Here is a 19,564-nt window from a genome sequence, read left to right as displayed (position 1 = left end):
GGAAAGGGAGAGAAAAGGGAAACTGCATGGTAATGGAGGGAGACCCTCATTGTTATACAAAATTACATATAAGAGGTTGTGAGGGGAATGGAAAAATAAACAAGGAGAGAAATGAATTACAGTGGATGGGGTAGAGAGAGAAGATGGGAGGGGAGGGAGGGGGGATGGTAAAGGATAGGAAAGGTAGCAGAATACAACAGTTACTAATAGGGCATTATGTAAAAATGTGGATGTGTAACCGATGTGATTCTGTAATCTGTATTTGGGGTAAAATTGGGAGTTCATAATCAACTTGAATCTAATGTATGAAATATGATATGTCAAGAGCTTTATAATGTTTTGAACAACCGATAAGAAAAAGAAAAAAAAAACAGCACACTACAGGGACACAGATACATCAATGTTTATAGCAGCACAATTCACAATAGCTAAACCATGGAGCCAAACTAGATGCCCTTTAGTAGATGAATGGATAAAAAAATATGGAATATATACACAATGGAATGTTACTCAGCATTAAAAGGGAATAAAATCATGGCATTTGCAGGTTAATGGATGGCGTTGGAGAAGATAATGCTAAGTGAAGTTAGCCAATTAAAAATAAAAGAAACCAAATGCCCAATGTTTTCTCTGATATAAGGAGGCTGACTGATCGTGGGGTAGGGAAGGGGGAACATGGGAGGATTAGATGAATTCTAGATAGGGAAGAGGGGTGGGAGGGTAAGGTTTTGGGCAGGGGATTAGCAAGGATGGTGAAATATGATGGACATCATTATCCAAAGTACATGTATGAAGACTCGAATTGGGTGGCAACATACTTTATATACAAACAGAGATATGAAAAATTGTGGTATATATGTGTAATAAGAATTGTAATTAAAAAAACAAAGTACATGTATAAAGACATGAATCCACATGAACATACTTTATATACAAAGATATAAAAAATTGTGCTCTATATGTGTAATAAGAATTGTAATTCATTCCACTGTTGTGTATTTTAAAAAATAAAATCAATTAAAAAAAACATAAGTACACAGTTGAGTTAAGCAGTAAAATATTTAATGTCTAGTTCTGGAAATGTAGAAAAGTGATACACAAAAGAGTTAAACCACAAAAATGGCATTGGTTTGCTATGTCTCTGTTGCTTTTTTTCATTTGATACTTGATGAAGAGGAAAAAAATATAATACTAGTTCACACAATTCATCTAAGTTTTAAATAAATATGCTATATACAACTTTTCAGCTTTCAAATGCTTCCGTGATTACCTCATTCCATTCATTGGGATTAGACACAAGAAGCAATATGTTCTGTCAGAAGTCGGATTGATGTATGGACTGTCCAAACATCCTCCAAGTGATCTGTCAATGTCACTGGAGACTAACCCTGCCCGACCTTCACTGAACATGTGAATGCAGAACTCAGTTCTGATTAAGAGGATAAATGTAAGTTATTGCTTTATTTAAACAGCTACAGCCTGAGACTGGAAGTAAAAAAGACTCAAATTCATGTGACGTGCTTTCACTGGGTGGATGTTTAATATAATGACCCCTAAATCTCATTCCAGTTCCAAGGTTTAGTAATGTGCTTGGGGGAATCTATCACACACCCATTTCTTGGTTAAGTGCCACATACAATGTAACAGATATATAATAGTCATTCCCTGTACTCAAAGAAATGAGTTATTTTAAAGCAGTGGAAATGACTTATAAGCAAAACAAACACAGTCTACAACAACACGCTAAATCATGTGTGGGACGAGACTCCTGAGAAGACTTTGAGAAGGAGGTGAGAATATTTGTTTAAAATAATCATGGTTTATTCTTTAATTTAAAAATATATAACACATGCACACCAGCTGCCAGAAACTCTTTTAATCACTGAGGATATAGGAATGAACAAAAGTAAACTCATGAAAAAATTAAATAGTAGCTATATTGAATAACAAATGTATGCAAAATTACTGCAATGTACTATGTATACCAGCCATTAATTCTTACAATAACATTGCAGGTGAAATATTGAGTTAAATGAATAGAACAAAAGTTACCCATTAAATAACCTTTCCATATCCATAGACTGGTACATGGAAAATAAATGACTATAGGTAGTATCTAGCCAGGTTTCTGAAAGCTTTTCTTACTAATCAAACGCAAACTTGAAAAATAAATCTAATACAAACCAACTATGGAATACACCTACAGTTGATTCTTAGGCTCTTTGGGAATCAGATTTCTAATGAGAAGGAATACTTAGGATAAAGTTTTCCAAGGGGAGATGTGAGAGGAGAAACAAAATAATATAAAGGAGATACAATTATTTACTCCCATGGAGCCTGAAAATGGATCAGGATGAGAATAAGAAAGAAGCCACACTATTTTTAGTACATAGCTGATTAAAACAGATCAAAAGTAAAGATGAATAAAGTTACCTGCTTAGCAAAGATACAAGCCATAGGATTGTGACCAAAATGTAGTCAGAGTAAACCTTAAAAGTCTTTCCTTTTCCTCAAAGATTCTTTCATGTCACCAAATCTAAACTCTTCCTTCAAGTGATTAATAATTCAGGACTTAGAAAAGTGTTTTATGACTCAAATTTGGTTAATGATTATAGGGAACGTTCCTTGAACAAATAAAATCTCTATTTAACTGATGTGATTCTGCAATCTGTATTTGGGGTAAAAATGGGAGTTCATAACCCACTTGAATCAAATGTATGAAATATGATATGTCAAGAGCTTTGTAATGTTTTGAACAACCAATAAAAAATTAACTTGAAGTTTATGGATTATGAGAGTAAATCCATTCAGATAATTATATTTCTGAATCTGTTGTTAGAATTGGAATAATAAATTGCATGTGAGATTGAAGGATGCACTGTTACTATCACCTAGTGGCAGGGAAGTCAATGAAGCAAACGTCAAGAAAACTCCTTTATGCACTGTTTGTGTTTTTGTTCTGTTTTGTTTCTGCTTTTTGCAGTGCTGGGGATCAAGCCCAGGACCTCATGCATGCTGGACAAGTTCTCTACCACTGAGTTCCATCCTTGGCCCATGGAAAATACGTCTGACTCAGAAAAGTGAAAGTTGGATGTTTTCTTTCATGTGTAGAAAGAAGTCAGTAAGTAGGAAAAGGGGGCAGGGGTGTAAAAGGAAACTTAGGAAATCAAAAGGCAGATCAAGAGAGAACAGGGAGGGAATGGAGAACAAGGGAGGATGGAGATGGGGAAACACTGAGGAATGTATGCTGCCCTTATAGGAATGCACCACAACAAAACACATTTTTATATATAATTATATTGCACTAACTAAAAACAATAATATTAAAAGGAAACCAATAGAAGAGAGGAAGGGAATCAAGGGGAGGGAGAAGAGGAGAAAAAGGGGAGGTACTGGAGAATGAGATTTGATCAAATTATGTTATACACATATATGAATCTAACCCAGTGAATCTCCCTACTGTATATAATTATGTACCAATTATAAACCATTTGGAATTACTTTAAGTAACATAAACAAAGAATACCAATATGTTCAATATTAAAATTGCATCCTTTTGTTTACATCATAAAAAATGTTTTAAAACATGTTCATTTTCCCGTATTTATTAACAACTTTATGTATAATGAGACACAGATCATCAAGATAAATACCTACTTAACTTTGAAATAGACAGAGCTAATAAGAATAAAAATAATTCTGAATTTAGAGAATAGAAGTAAAAATCTGCTTATAATTATGAATTGGGTCCCCTGAGGATCACAGATTACAGACTTACCATCAAATGTGGCCATGTTTTGAGACAGAGCCTTTAAATTGGAAAGCAAGATTAATTGAGATCCTAAGAGTAGGGTTCCAGTCCAAGATGACTGGAGGAACACTAGTGGTCACTTATACGGAGGAGAGGTCATATGAGGAGGCTCTGAAGTGGCAGGCTCCTACAAGCTAAGAGAGGGGCTCAGGTTGAGCCAGCCCTTCCAACACCTTGATCTTGGACTTTCAGACTCCAGAACTCTGAGAAAATAACTTACTGTTGCTTGTGCCACCTAGTCTCTGGGTTTTGCTATGATAGCCCTAACTGACTAATGTATTTTCTTATGACTCCTGTTTCCAGAATGATGATAGATAAGTAGAGATACAACTTCTGATAGAAAAACTGAATTTAAATTTTATGATATGTGAAGAAAACTCTTTTTAAGATATATCTGAGATATGGCTAAAGTAAATAAAACTACAGAATATGGAGCATTATTTTGCCAGGGTAAAAGATCATGGGTCTCGCCTGTTCTGAGTGAGGCTAGGAACCCTGGTGCTATAGGGCCTAGAATACAGGAGACATAATCTCCTGAGGAGGGTGGGAATTCAGATTCGGATCCTTAAATAAACTTGAGACTACCACCAGCGTTGACCCGAGTGTGTAAACTAGAAAATATGCATCTATAAAACTACAGAGAGACACTTTTCTTGTTCTTTATGAGAATTAAACAATAAATTGTCCCCTGATTATTTTTAAAATGATAAGCTGATATCTTCAGATTTACAGAGCTAGAATTCATGGAACAAATGTGACTCAAAATATCCCGCGGCCTCACTTTGCTAAAGCCTCAACATCTTCAGAAACAAACACAAATGTTGTCTAAAGTATTTCTCTGTGAACACAGGTCTTCTTTAGAAGAAGAAGACAAATAAAAAGCATTTAACACCACAATACAGAAACCATTACAGGTGATGGTTAACAAAAATGATCAATTGCAAACTCTTTATAAAACCTGTTGGGATTATAAATTAAATAACTTTAAAGAATACAATTTAAAACCTGACACATCATAGTTTAATTATGACCAATGAATTGAATTCCCAAAATTCATATTCTCACTTAGAGACAGACTAGAAAATAAAAGGAAAGGAAGAGAAGTAAGTAACATTTCTGAAACCAAAAACATACACTGATCTTCAGCATTAGATGTACAATTTATGCTAAGCTTGGCAAAACGTATCAAAGACACAAAATATTTTGAGAGCAACTGGAGGAAGTAATAAAAGTTATGATTTATTGATAGATTGATAAGAGACATCAGCAGGAGCTTTGGAAATAGAAGACTTTGGAATAGCATTAATTCAATATGCAGGAATGTGTTAATTCACAATTCTATATGCAGAGATATAAATTTCAAGATTTAATGTGAAAAATAATTTCTGAGAAATCAAAATCTGAAAGTTTGATAATAGCTTACTTTCAATAAAATTGGTTTCATTTTTACAGAGTATATTCTTATTCAAATAGCTGACATGAAAGAAACTAAACAAAAGGTATTTTCAAACATACACTTAGAATAAATGAAAAGATCTACAAAATAATTAAAGAAATTTTCACAAGCCTATTGGTTATTTCTGTGAATTATCTAGAGACACATATATTAAAATCCTTTGCATATTTTTGAAAAGCATTGTTTGATTACATTGTTGAGTTTACTTATATGATATTTTTGTATTATCAGATGCATGATTTGTGATTATTTTGTTTTATATTCCATACATTTCTTTTCTAATTACATCCTGTGTGTATTCTGACAATTTTTTTAATGAGGAAAAGGAGAAATTCTTCCCAATTCATGTGATAAGTATAATATTTCTTTAATTTTAAAATTAAGTAAGATAGTATATAAAAAAATGAATTATAAGTCATTCACACTCATGACTATATATTAAAAACCTAATATTTATGTATTTTACTTTCCTTCACCACAACAAAACTATGAGATAAATCAAATTATAATGAGAAGTGTCTTTCTGCTTACAGTTTTGGAGGTTCCTGTCCATGACCAGTTGTTGCCATTTTGTTGGGGGTGGGGGAGCTATGGCAGAGCAGCACTTCACGGCAGAGTGAGTTGCAGAGCAGAGTTGCACGCTGCATTGCCAGGAACTAAAGAAAGAGAAGGCACAACCCAGATTACCCAAATTTCATCTCTTTAAAGGTTACACCACCTCCAAATAGCACCACACTGAGGACCAAGCCTTTATCACATAAATGTTAGGGAAAACTGACCTCAAGTTTTCTAAGATCTAAGCTATTGTTTATATGTTTGTGTATATAAAGTACAGACATAAATTAACGCACATATATATGTATATACACATATACATATATGTATATCTTATAGCTTGTATCTAAATGTGTATACACACATTGTGTCCAGAAGTATATTAAAAATATAAAATATTAGAATCAATGTGACTATTAGAAGAATGCAAGTTTCTGTGAAAATTAAAATATACAAGTTCAATTACCATATTTAAAAAGGGGAATTGGACCTGAATGTAATCTTAAATAAGATTAAATTACTTCATAATCTTATCTAAGAGAAATAAGGCAATCCCCAAAAAACCGAAGGCAGGATATTCCCTCTGATATGCAGATGATAACACACAACAAGCAGAGGGAAGTACAAGTTCTTTGGAATAGACAAAGGGGAATGAAAACAAGGGAGAGGACAAGGGAATAGAAAAGACATAAAAATTAGTCAAACATAACTTTCCTGTATTCATATATGAATACACAACCAGTGAAACTCCACATCATATACAACCATAAGAATGGGATATTTACTGGAATAAGTTATACTCCATGCAAGTATAATATGTCAAAATACACTCTACTGTCATGTATACCTAAAAAGAACAAATTTTTATAAAGAACCAAAAATGATCAAAATAAAACAATAAAGGCCCATGCCAATTATAACAGAATTTTCTTAAATTTTTAGTTTATTATCAGAAAGCCTACACTAACCATCATGTTCAGTGTTCAAATTCTAAACTTTCTGTTTATCTGAATGAACAACAAAAAATGATGTTTTCTAGCAACCTATCCATCAACATTGTACTAGAGGAACTGGCATGTACAATAAGGAAAGGGAAAAAGAAACCTATGAAAATAAACAAACAGAGTAGAAATTTATTATTTTCTGATGAGATTGTTTATTTATAAAAAGCCAAAACAAATTAAAAGAAAGAGAATATTAAAATAACAACAAACTTTACCCAAGTGAAATGCTACAAGGTTAGCATATAAAACACTAACTGTATCCAAGTATTTCATTAATGAATGTGCAGAAAATACAATTAAAATAAAATGAATATTTTATTATAGGAAAATATTGAGTGTAGGAAAATTTTAACAAAATGTATGCAATAAATTTGTTAGAAAGTTGTAGTAAGTCTAAAAGACATTTCAAAAGGAAAGACATGAAGAGATGTATAATGGGTAATAATGGGAAGTTAGTATCATTAATAATACTCATCTACTCAAAATTCATTGAACAGTGGAACAAATTTTAAACAAGAAGTTTTAAAGGCAATTTTAAAGTTGCCAAGGAGTTTTTCAGCAAACTTTATAAGGCTTTTGAAATATTATTTATGTGACTTTAGATCTAAATGAAGTATAATAGACTGAATGTATTTAAAATATGCATTTTTTAGATTTTTTATTTGTTCTTTTTAGTTATACTTGACAGTAGAATGTATTTTGACATATCATGACAAACATGGAGTATAACTTCCCATTGTTGTGGTTGTAATTTATGTGGAGTTATACTGGTCATGTATTCATGTAAGAACATAGGAAAGTTATGTCTGATTCAGTCTTCTGTTTTTTCTATTCCCTTTCCCCTCCCTTTCCTTCATCCCCTCTGTCTAATTGAGTGAACTTCTTTTCTTCCCTTTCCTACCCACTTATTGTGTGTTAGCATCCACATATTAGAGAGAACATTTGGCTTTCTGGGGGGCAGATTGGCTTATTTCAGCTAGCATAATAGTCTTCAGTTCCATCCATTTACCAGCAAATGCAATAATTTCATTCTTCCTTATGGCTGAATAATATTCTATTGTGTATATAAACCACTTTTTCTTCATCCATTCATCTGTTGAAGGGCACCTAGTTTGGTTCCATGGTTTAGCTAATGTGAGTTGAACTACTATAAACACTGATATTTGCTGTAGTATGCTGATTTTAAAATCCTTTGAGTATAAAACAAGGAGTGGGAAAGCTGGGTCAAATGGTGGTTGCATTCGAAATTTGCTGAGGAATCCCCATACTGCTTTCCAGAGGGGTTGCACCAATTTGCAGACCCATTAGGGATGCATGAGCGTAACTCTTTCCCCACATCCTCACCAACATTTTTTGTTGCTTGTATTCTTGATAATTGCCATTTTGACTGGAGTGAGATGAAATCTCAATGTAGTTTTGATTTGCATTTCTCTAATTGCTACACATGTGGAACACTGAAAATTAATTTTTGGTAAATCTGTACAACTATGAATTAAATAGCACTCTAAAATAACATGCTTGTCAGTAATTATTAGCCCTCAAGAAAATTTGATCTACTTTGTGTCACTGGTGTAGTTTGGATCCCAATGTCTTTGCAGGCCAACATGTGAAAGACTTGGTCCTGAGGGTGATGCTACTGGGAGACATCAAAACTGGAGGAGGTGGGTCTAGTTAGAGGATTTTAGGTCACTAGGTGTGTGGCTTTGAAGGCACTGCAGAATCCCAATCCCTTCCTCTATCTTTTGCTTTCTGGCTACAAGGTGAACACTCGCTCAGCTTCCTGCTCACTCCATGAAGCATTTCCTCAACAGAGATCCAAAGCAATGACACCAATGGATCATGGGCTAGAACCTTTGAAACTGTGAGTCAAACTCAAATTTTTCTCCTATATGCACATTATCTTAGGTGTCTCCTTTCAGTGACAGAAAGCAGACTTACACAGTCACTTTAAATTACTGTAATGTACTACTTTTTGAAATTTTTGTTAAGTGGAAATACACAGAATATATTTTTCATTTCCATGGCTTCTTTCACTAAGTATAATAATTCTAAATTTAATTCATTTTGTTGTATGTATCATCAGTTCTTTGCTTCATAATTCTTAGTACTCTTCATTGTATAGTTGACACCATATGTTTAACTATTCCCAGGTTGATGATATTTGGGCTGTTTCCAGTTTGAAATTAGTTCAAAAAAAGTTGCTATGAGCATTTAAGCACAAGTATTTGTGTACATATATTTTCACTTATATTGGGCATATAATGAAGAGAAGAACTGCTGGTCTTATGGGTTGGGGGCAGGGTGCATACTTAACTTTTTAACTCTTTAGAAAACATCTAAACTGTGTTCTGAAGTGTTAGTACAATTTCATATCCCTACCAGCTATCACACCCCTACCATGTGACTTCCAGTTGTTTTACATCCTTGGCAACACCTGGCATGGCCATTATACTCTTTAATTTTAGATATTGAAATGTGCCTTGGGGTTATCTTATTGTCATTTAATTAGAATGTTCTAATTACTAATGTAACTGCAAATCTTTTATTAAGCTATTGATCAATTGTGTATTTGTTATAAGCATCTGCTCAAATTCTTGTCATTTAAAGTTATTTGTTCATCTCATTAGTTGTAAGAGTTCCTTATATGTCTTAAATACAGTTCTTTTTTTCTGACATATATGTAGTCAATGTTTTCTCTTAACATATGGCTTTTATTTTTTTAATGATTTCTTTCAAAAAGCAAAATTTCTAATTTTAATGAAGCAGAATTTATAAAGTCCTGAACAGGTGAGATTTAGAACATAAGTCAATCAATTTCAAAATCCTATTGGTTTAACAAAGCCAAAAGTTATTTCTTACTGACATTATATAATCAGTTGGGGTTAGCTGGGGGACTGCTCAGTTCAAACACTCAGTGATATTGACATAAAGAGGTTGACCTTGATATATTTAACCATTATCACCTTAGCAGGAGAAAGGAAACATAGCATACCATGTACTAGTTCTTTAAGCTTCCTCTGTGAAGTAGCATAATTATTTCTTCTTGTGATTATTTGATCAAAGCAAGCTACATAGTCATGATTATTTTTTTAAAATTCTGGAATTTTTTTGGTATACACACACACACATATATATATATATATGTATATATATATATATATATATATATATATATATATATATATCATAGTGTGGAGGTCAGGATATTATTTTACAAATGAAATAATGTTTTTAAAATAAAAACAGTATCATTGATTTCCATTTATTGAGCTTCATGTTGTGCTTTCCAACAATATGAACCTGATCTCTGGGATATCAGTATTTGCAATGTTGCTTCTCAGTCTGGAGGAAGAGCTCTCTCTCTCTCTCTCTCTCTCTCTCTCTCTCTCTCTCTCTCTCTTTCACACACACACACACACACAAAAACACATGTATACACACAAAAATCAATGAATAGTATAATAGAAAAGTGGACAAAGATAAACAATGCATATTTAAAAAGGTAAAACTAAATATCCTGTAAACAAGTATAAAAACATTCATCTTTTTTCAACAGTACATACCAAACCAGCATCCATTCACAATTAATAGATGGACAAATATTTTAAATACAGAACTGCATCAAAAAGTTTCCAAATATAAAATCTATGGGAATGCTGCTACCATTTTGAATGAGTGACCTATGTCACAGAAAATTTATCCCCAAGTATGTATACTAGGAAAATTCTTTCACATATAAAACAGACATATAACTAAGTGTTTACAGCAACCATATTCACAAAAACATAACTTGAAAATATTCAAATTTATACCCACAGAATAATAGCTAAATAAATCATGATATTTTGTTACAATTGAATATAGTACAGCAGTGGAGAGGATTAACTGTAAGAACTCATACCAATGAGAATAAATTCATAAAATATAATTATATAGAGAATATAATCCAAAATGTGATATATACAGTATGACTTAATTCATAAAAATTTAAAATAACAAATAAAACTAAGTAATATGTCATCGGGGAATATGTAAGAAAAAAACACACATTTTTTAAAAGCAAGAAAATGCATAACACAATTTAAGATTGTGTTTACATATGCACGAGATCAGAATAGAGGCATATAAAGGCTAGAGATTTAAATATACTGGTGACATGTTATTCCTTAAGCTGGGTAGAGTTTTATCTTTTAGAGTATATACTCACATCATGCGCAAGTTTTCATGTATATAAAATGCATAATGACAAATTAAACAAAAATATGAAATAGATGTGTGCCATAAAGCTTTTAAAAATGAGACCTTTTTTTCCTAGACTGTAGGATTTATACCACTGTCCTTCACTGTGAAGAAAGAATTGGCATGATCCAGGGGAAAGGAGACTCCTTGGAAATCTGAAAATTTGAGCTCCAGAGTGGATGGAATTTTGTACACAAACTTGTTCTATCACTTTGTAGACGGTTTGAGTCCTGGGATGTACTTTACAAAAATGAGGTCAATAGGGAAGTTATTGTCGGTAAATATTAAGGACATTACTGCCACATCTCTTGACTGGATATGTCGTAATAAAAGAAATGACTAAAAGAGAGTTTTAGGAATCAGAGAAAAAAATGTATGATTTCCTGTATCAGTGTGCTAAAGCTTGCAAAGTGTAGAGATCCTGATATCATTTAAATATGAAATAATATATTTGTAAAAGCTAATATCCATTCTCATTTATAAAACTACATATATTTATCATGATTATACACTCAATTAATGCCCTAGCTGGATCTCCCTTTTAGATCATTCACCTGTAGACCTCTTAAATATTTTTTTGGACTCTAAAATACTGTAGTTTTTTAAATTTATCCCTTTCAAAGAAGAAATCCTAGAGCTGATATGGTAAAACTACCAAAAGAGGGAATTTGGGTAGAAATTCAGCAAAGTTAAAAAGAAATTGAGACTCAATTATATGAGTGCAGGAAAACAGAACAACAAAAAAATAGATTTATCAAAAGTCCATTTATTCCCTTTGTTTCTATGGAAAGATAAAGCACAAGTGATGGAGATAATGTAGCTTAAGATAATATTTGGAGAAATACACATTACAAATATATTTAATTTGAAATTAGAACGTTAAAACAAAATTTGTGCTATAAATCACTGACCTTGCCATCCCCCTTCATTTGATCTGCTGGTACATAAGAGGAATATTAAGAAATTGTTCAATCTCAAGTTAATTACTATCCCAGGGAAACAAACTTTGGTAAATATAGTAAGACCTAACTAAGTGTTCCTAAGTGGAAAAGGTATTTTAACCTCTATGAGATATGAATTGGATAACACAAGCATAGCTCAGAGATATTGTGGCTCCAGAGCATCAGAATAAAGCAAATAGTGCAAGAAAGCAAGTCACACAGATATTTTGATTTCTGGTTGCACATAAAGTTTTGTTTATATTTACATTATACAGCAATCTACTAAGTGTATAATAGTGTTACATCCCACAAAAGTACATTCTTTAATTTAAAAAAAAATTGTTAGACTATACTAAAAATCACCTGGCAAATGGCATCAATAGATTTGCTCAATGCAGAATTGTTATCAGACTTTGGTTCATAAAAAGTACAATATATTTCAGTGCATCAGAATGGAAGCCCAACAAAACAAGATGTGTCTACCAATTTCAGGTTGTCAAGTGCAATAGGGATATATTTGGAAACAACAGATGAATAGGTTTTGCATTAGAGAAACAAATTATAGCTAAGAATTATCCAACTCAGTGGAGGTCCTTCAGAGGCTGCACCCCATTCCTCCCCCAATAGCGTAAACAGAAGAGGCAAAAGAAACATCTAATGTTGATGTACATTTTCTGAATGTCCCAATATTGATGACTTTGTTTTTTTCTTTGTGTGGCCTCTGTATCTACTTTCCCCAGAAGAGTATTTTTGTGACTTTGACTGAAACTTTCTGCCCATTCTGTAAAATTCCAACACATGTGGTTCACAGAGCAGGAGTAAGGATTGCAAACTGTGTGAAGGTGTAACGCTTGGCCTATGAGTTACTAGGAAGGACACACAACCTGATGTCACTAACACTTGATTACCACAGGACAAGTCTTGCAGGAAGACAAGCAGCCACCCAAGACTTCAGCATTTGCAAGTGTATCCCATGGAATCCAAGTCAGACGCTGGGGGTCCAGCCCATGCCAGGACTGGGAAAGCACATGTGTTATCCCCTTTGGTAACTTTTCCAGGAGAACCCACACTAGTAAGAAAAATGCTTTGACTTAACACATAACTCTCTTTGTTATCATGTTAAATTCAGCCTCATTGTGGTCATGTTCTGATGGGAGTAAGGAGCTGAGGGAAAACAAAGTAACTTTTTCTAAGGTGTCCCTGAATACTATACAGTTCTTCAGTTTTCCATAAGCAATGTTCTGGGAATCACAGCTTGATAAGCAAAATTTTTTTTAAAATTTTTTATTGTTGGTGATATTGACAAATGGTTACTCATCATTCAAAATTCATGTTAGATTACTTTATATAGACAGCTTTTCCTGATCTATTATTAAGTCGGGCTTCTCTTTTCAGTGTTTCTCATAACCCATTTCTTTCTATAACTACCTTGATGTGAGGTATTCAGTTGAAAATAGAGAAAGCCATTCAATATAGCTTAAGCAAAATTGGGGAAGTGTTTTGACAGCTACAGACTTATCACAAAGAAATTAAGGGAAGAGATTAATGGAGTTCACAGGAGAATAGAAAAAAATGAGAGCTTCAAGGAACTGGGGATTCTCCAGTCCCTCCTTCTTCCTCTGCCTCCCACTCTCTGCCCAGGTTAAGTTCTCTCTAGTCTCTGGTTTTCTCTGTGTCTTAGCTTCCCTCTGTCTTCTTCCTTCCTTGCTTCAGGGGAGATCAAATCTCTCTAAACTCTCTCCAATATGGATGCCCTAGTCACAGGGTTACATAACCACAGAGTCTCATTGCCTTCTGCATTCCTGTCCCAAACTCTGAAGAAAGAAGCTGATTGACCTGGGAGGTTTAGGGTACATTCATCTGTAGACAAGTGTGGGGCTCACAGTTCCTGTGGCATGCTGATCAGTCACAGTGATAATGGAAGTGTTTCTGAACTGAGGTTTATCAATATTTCTAAGACAACATCATTAGCACATTCTACTTCATTTCCCTCAAAACTTATGAGTTCCCTGAAGTTAGAATCTGTGTATTTCATGTTTGAAAACCAGGCTTTCTTCTCATGGTAATACTTTCTTTCAGACCTGCCACCATTAAGCTACAATGACTTTGGAATGCACTTAAACATTTTTCTGTCTTCTATCCCTTAAATAAATTCTTACATCATTCATTGAGTTTTGTTATATCTTCCTACCCCCGGAGTATTTGCTATTTTTTTCTTCTTTCATATTCCTCTTGTCATTTCCTACTAGGGATCCTGACCACCTCACATTTACATAACTTCAAGTCTTTTAATTAACCTCTCTATCTTCAATATCTTGCCTCTCCAATCTATTATGCTTCCTGTTACCAGTGAAAGAAAAGCAATTTAAACATTATATTTGGCAGGTAATTTACAACAAAATGGCCACAGTTTCAGACAAGGCCAAGAACTGGGGCTTCCAGAAGATCAATAAATCACTGAGCACACAGAGGACTCTAAGACTGATGCGGATTCAAATGTTTGGTCTGACCTAAGAGTAGCTTGAGGAAGATGTGGGAGAATGGGCAAGACATACGTGCCTTTTATATCACCACCTCCATTTATTTTTCTGCATTGAATGAGTTTCTTAAAATCTTTTAAGAGCTGTTGTTTCATCTGTAAGCGTTAATATTATAATACTTATCTTCTAAGGTTGCTTTGAAGTTGAATACTTTAGCTAACCTAGTGGCTGGCACTAAGAGGTCCTTCCTGAATTAGTAATTAGTAGCTAATTTTGTAGTATCTCCTCGGCTACACTGAAAATTTCCTATGGCAGAATATTCTTTAACTTTATCCTTAAAAATATGAATTAATAATGAATTCAACTTAGTGATGCAATGCTTAAAAGCATGAACTTTTAATTCTGCAAAATCTATTTCATCACATCCACACTGCATTTGCTTCCATAACCCTCACTTTTCTTAATGTGTAAAAAAGGGTTAACAACATCAATTTACTTGGTTTGCTGTAAAAATAAATAATGTTTAATATTAAGAATACCTGGCATATAAAAAGACAAAGCAAATAGTAGCTAAGGTATAAATGATCAAGAAATAGTTGCATAATGTTGAAAGGATTTTTAAATTATCCCCATCTTAATTAAACCTCAACTAAAATGTTCTAGCTTGGAAATTAAAATACTTTTTGGAAATTTCAAAATGAACCAGCCAGTAAAAAAAAAAAAAAAAACTGTTTTGAATTAATTTTCTTTCAGAATTACAGTATAGGGGGAAAAATGTTCTCATTTAGTTATCTAAACTTTCTTAGAGATTCATGAACTGATATTGGAGTTTTACAGGTACATTTCATAATTGAAAGAAAGTTCATTATAAATGGAAAAGAGGAATAATTTAATACTAGATGAAATTCTGTATCAATACCATCATTTGCTCAGTTGAGCTTTGGAACAACAAAGAGAGTTGTGAATCATAGTTTGAATTCTACATAATTAGAGGCATCTCTATCCCTCTAGTCTTTCTATCTAAAGATATGAAAATTGCTTATATGATAAAGAAACTACATAAGACTGAATTATATTTTATCTTAACATTAGCTCTGCTTAATAGATTTGCTTAGCAAATGTACATTTTCATAAATTGTAGGTGAAGTTGTTAACCTAATTCAGAAATCAGACTATCTTCAAATAAATTAAAGTATCTTTCATAGCAATCATTTATAAATAAAATGCAGTGACCATTCCCAGTGAATTTATTCATGAAAATAAATGTAGCAGATCCACGTTTTTAATATTCTCTTTAAAGAATCTATTTAACATTATAAAAAGTAAAACAGGATTAATTCAGATGCAGTATATAATCAACCTTAAAACTCCCACTAAGAAAAAAAATTTGATTATTAACAGACAAATAACACTTTTTCCATGTGACTTTTTTTTTTTACTTAACAAATCTATGGTGATTTCTTTTTTCTTAATTCATGTAAAAATCATATAATAGGAAATTAAGCAATCTTATTATGTAAAAATCTTAATGTGTAAAATTCTGTGCCACCTATTTTATTGATAACATGGTAAGATAATTACCAATATCTAGTCCCAATCATTTTCATCTAATAAAAAAACAGAAGTATAAAGCAGGTATTGCTCATCCACCCTCTTCCCAGCCTTGGCAATAATCAACTAGCTTTCTGTCTCTCTGTATTTAACTATTTTAGATATTCCATGTAAAAAGAATGATATATTATGGGACTTTGCTGTTGTTTTCTTTCACTTGGCATACTGTTTTTGAAGTTCATTCGTTTTGCAGCATCTATCGCTACTTCAGACATTTTTATAGCTAAATAAAATTCCATCGTGTATACATATCAAATTTTTAAAAATTATTTTTTGATAGACATTTAGTAGGTTTCGCCTTTGGCTACTGTGAACACTTGTGTACAGGTATCTTGGGTACACACCTGTAATTGAAATTGCTGGGTCATATGTTTTATATAGACATATGTTTCTATATTTAACTTTTTAAAAATTACATTTATTGTGAATTCAGCTGCTATAAACCTTGATGTGGCTGTGTCACTGTGGTATGCTGATTTTAAATCCTTTGGGTATAAACTGAGGAGTGGGATAGCTGGATCAAATGGTGGTTCCATTCCAAGTTTTCTGAGGAATCTCCATACTGCTTTTCACAGTGGTTGCACCAATTTGCAGTCCCACCAGCAATGTGTGAGAGTACCTTTTTCCCCACATCCTCACCAACATTTATTGTTGCTTGTATTCTTGAAAACTACCATTCTGAGTGTAATGAGATAAAATCTTAGTGTTGTTTTTCACTTCTCTAATTGTTAGAGATGTTGCATATTTTTTCATATATTTGTTGATCGATTGTATTTCTTCTTCTGTAAAGTGTCTGTTCAGCTCCTTAGCCCATTTACTGATTGGGTTACTTGTGGTTTTTTCATGTTAAGTTTTTTCAGTTCTTTATATATCTTGGAAATTAATGCCCTATATAAGGTGTATATGGTAAAAAGTTTTTCCAACTCTGTAGGCTCTATCTTTACATTATTAATTGTTACCTTTACTGAGAAAAAGGTTTTAGTTTGAATCCGTCCCATTAATTGATTCTTGATTTTACTTTTTGTGCTTCAGGAATCTTGTTAAGTAAGTCAGGTCCTAAGCCAACATGGTAAATATTTGGCCTAGTTTTTCTTCTGTTAAGTGCAGGGTCTCTACTCTAATGCCTAAAGTCTTTGATCCACTTTGAATTGAGTTTAATGTAGGATGAAAGATAGGGGTTTAATTTCATTTTGCTGCATATGAATTTCCAGTTTTACCAGTACCATTTGTTGAAGAAGCTATCCTTTTTCCAGTGAACGTTTTTGGTGTCTTTGTCTAGTATGAGATAACTGTATTTATGTGGCTTTGTCTCTGTGTCTTCCGTTCTGTACCATTGATCAATGTGTCTGTTTTGATGCCAATACCATGCCATTTTTGTTATTATGGCTCTGTAGTGTAATTTAAGGTCTGGTATTGTGATGCTTCCTACTTTACTCTTCTTGCTAAGGATGCTTTGGCTATTCTAGGTCTCTTATTTTTCCAAACAAATTTCATGATTGATTTTTCTAGTTCTATGAAGAATGTCATTGGGATTTTAATAGGAATTGTATTAAATCTGTATAATGCTTTTGGTAGTATTGCCAGTTGGTAATGTTAATTCTTCCTATCCAAGAGCACTTTTCATATTCTTGATTGTTTCCTTTGCTGTGAAGAAGCTTTGTAGTTTGGTACCATTCCATTTATTTTTAATTTTTAAAAAATATTTATTTTTTAGTTTTAGGTGTACACAATATCTTTATTTTACATTTATATGATGCTGACGATTGAATCCAGTGCCTAGTGCATGTTAGGTTAGCACTCTACCACTTGAGCCACAACCCCAGCCCCCATTTATTGATTCTTGATTTTACTTCTTGTGCTTTAGGAGACTTACTGTGGAAGTCAGTATTTACAGCACCTCAATTCACAAAAACTAGGCTAGGTTTTCTTCAACAGATGAATAGAATAAGAAAATGTGGTCTATACACAATGGAATATTACTCAGCCATAAGAAAGAATGACTTTATGACATTTACTAGAAAATGGAAAGATCTAGATACTATTATAAGTGAAATAAGCCAACCCCCAAAAAACAAAGGATGAATGTGCTTTCTGATATATGGATGCTAAGACACAATGAGGGGAAAAGGCAAAAAATAGTGATGTTCAGTAAATTAGACAAAGGGGAATAAAAGGAAGGGATGGGGGAGAGGAATAGGAAAAACCCTGAAATTAATCTGATTTGACTTTCCTATGTATATATGTAAACACATCACAGTTAATCTCCACCTCACGTACAACCACAAGAATAAGAGCATGATTAGAATAAGATGTACTCAATGTTTGTAGAAATATGTCAAAATATACTCTATTGTCATGTATTACTAAAAAGAACAAATTTAAGAAGTAGTGTGTGAGTAGTGTCTAGAGTAATTTTAGGACCACAGAAAAATTGAGCATAAAGTTCAAAAAGTTCACATATACCCCTTTCCCTGGCATATCATACCTTCTTTCCTGGCAATGAACATCCTGTACCAACATGTACATTATTTATGACCAGTGACCATACATGAATCACTCAGAGTTCATACTTTATATTGCAGTTGCCTCATACTGTACATTCTATATGTAATTTTGTAGAGTATCTTAAACTTAATGAATAAGAGTTCATTCTAAATGGTATTTTATCTTGTATCCAGAATTTAGAACCCTACAAAACAGTTTCAGTACCTTAAATTTTTTTTTCTGTGGTGCATCTATTCATGTCTCCTCCATTCTGTATTTGACTTTTTGAGGATCCACCAAATTTCTTCCCACATTGGACAAATCATTTTACTCTTGCACCAATGTACAAGGGTTCCAATTTTTCCACATCTTTAACAACATTTGTTACTTTCCTAGTATTTGTTTATAGCCACCCTGAAGTGGAATCTCACAATTGTGATTTGTATTTCCTAAAGCTCAAGGATACAGAGTTTCTTTCCCTGTTCTTTTATCTCTTTGTCTCCTCATCCTCTTCCTTCTTATTCCTCTTCTTTGAACTATCTATTCATGTTTTTAAATAGATTATTTTGTTGTTGCTGCTGAATTGTAAACTGTTACTACATTGTAGATATTGGACCCTTATCAGATACATGGCTTGGAAAATATCTTTTCCACTTCTGTGGAATATATGTTTATTCTCTTGATAGGTCATGTGATGCATAATATTTTTAATCTTGACAAATGAAATTTATGTATGTTTTCTTCTGCTGTTTGGGCTTTTTTGTGTTCCATCCTGCTAACCATTACCAAAGACTCTGAGGATTTATTCCTGGCAATTCTTCTAAGTGTTTTGTGATTTTGGTTCTTATATTTATATCTTTTACTGACATTGAGTTATTTTTATATGGTGTGAGATAGGGGCCCAACAATTGTTCTTTTGTTATAGATATCTAATTGTGCCAGCACCATTAGTGGAAGAGATTACTTTTTCCCCACTGAATTTG

Source organism: Marmota marmota, unplaced genomic scaffold (genome assembly GCF_001458135.2).
Source record: "Marmota marmota marmota unplaced genomic scaffold, marMar, whole genome shotgun sequence".
Classification (NCBI taxonomy): domain Eukaryota; kingdom Metazoa; phylum Chordata; class Mammalia; order Rodentia; family Sciuridae; genus Marmota; species Marmota marmota.
This window is presented reverse-complemented; position numbering follows the sequence as displayed.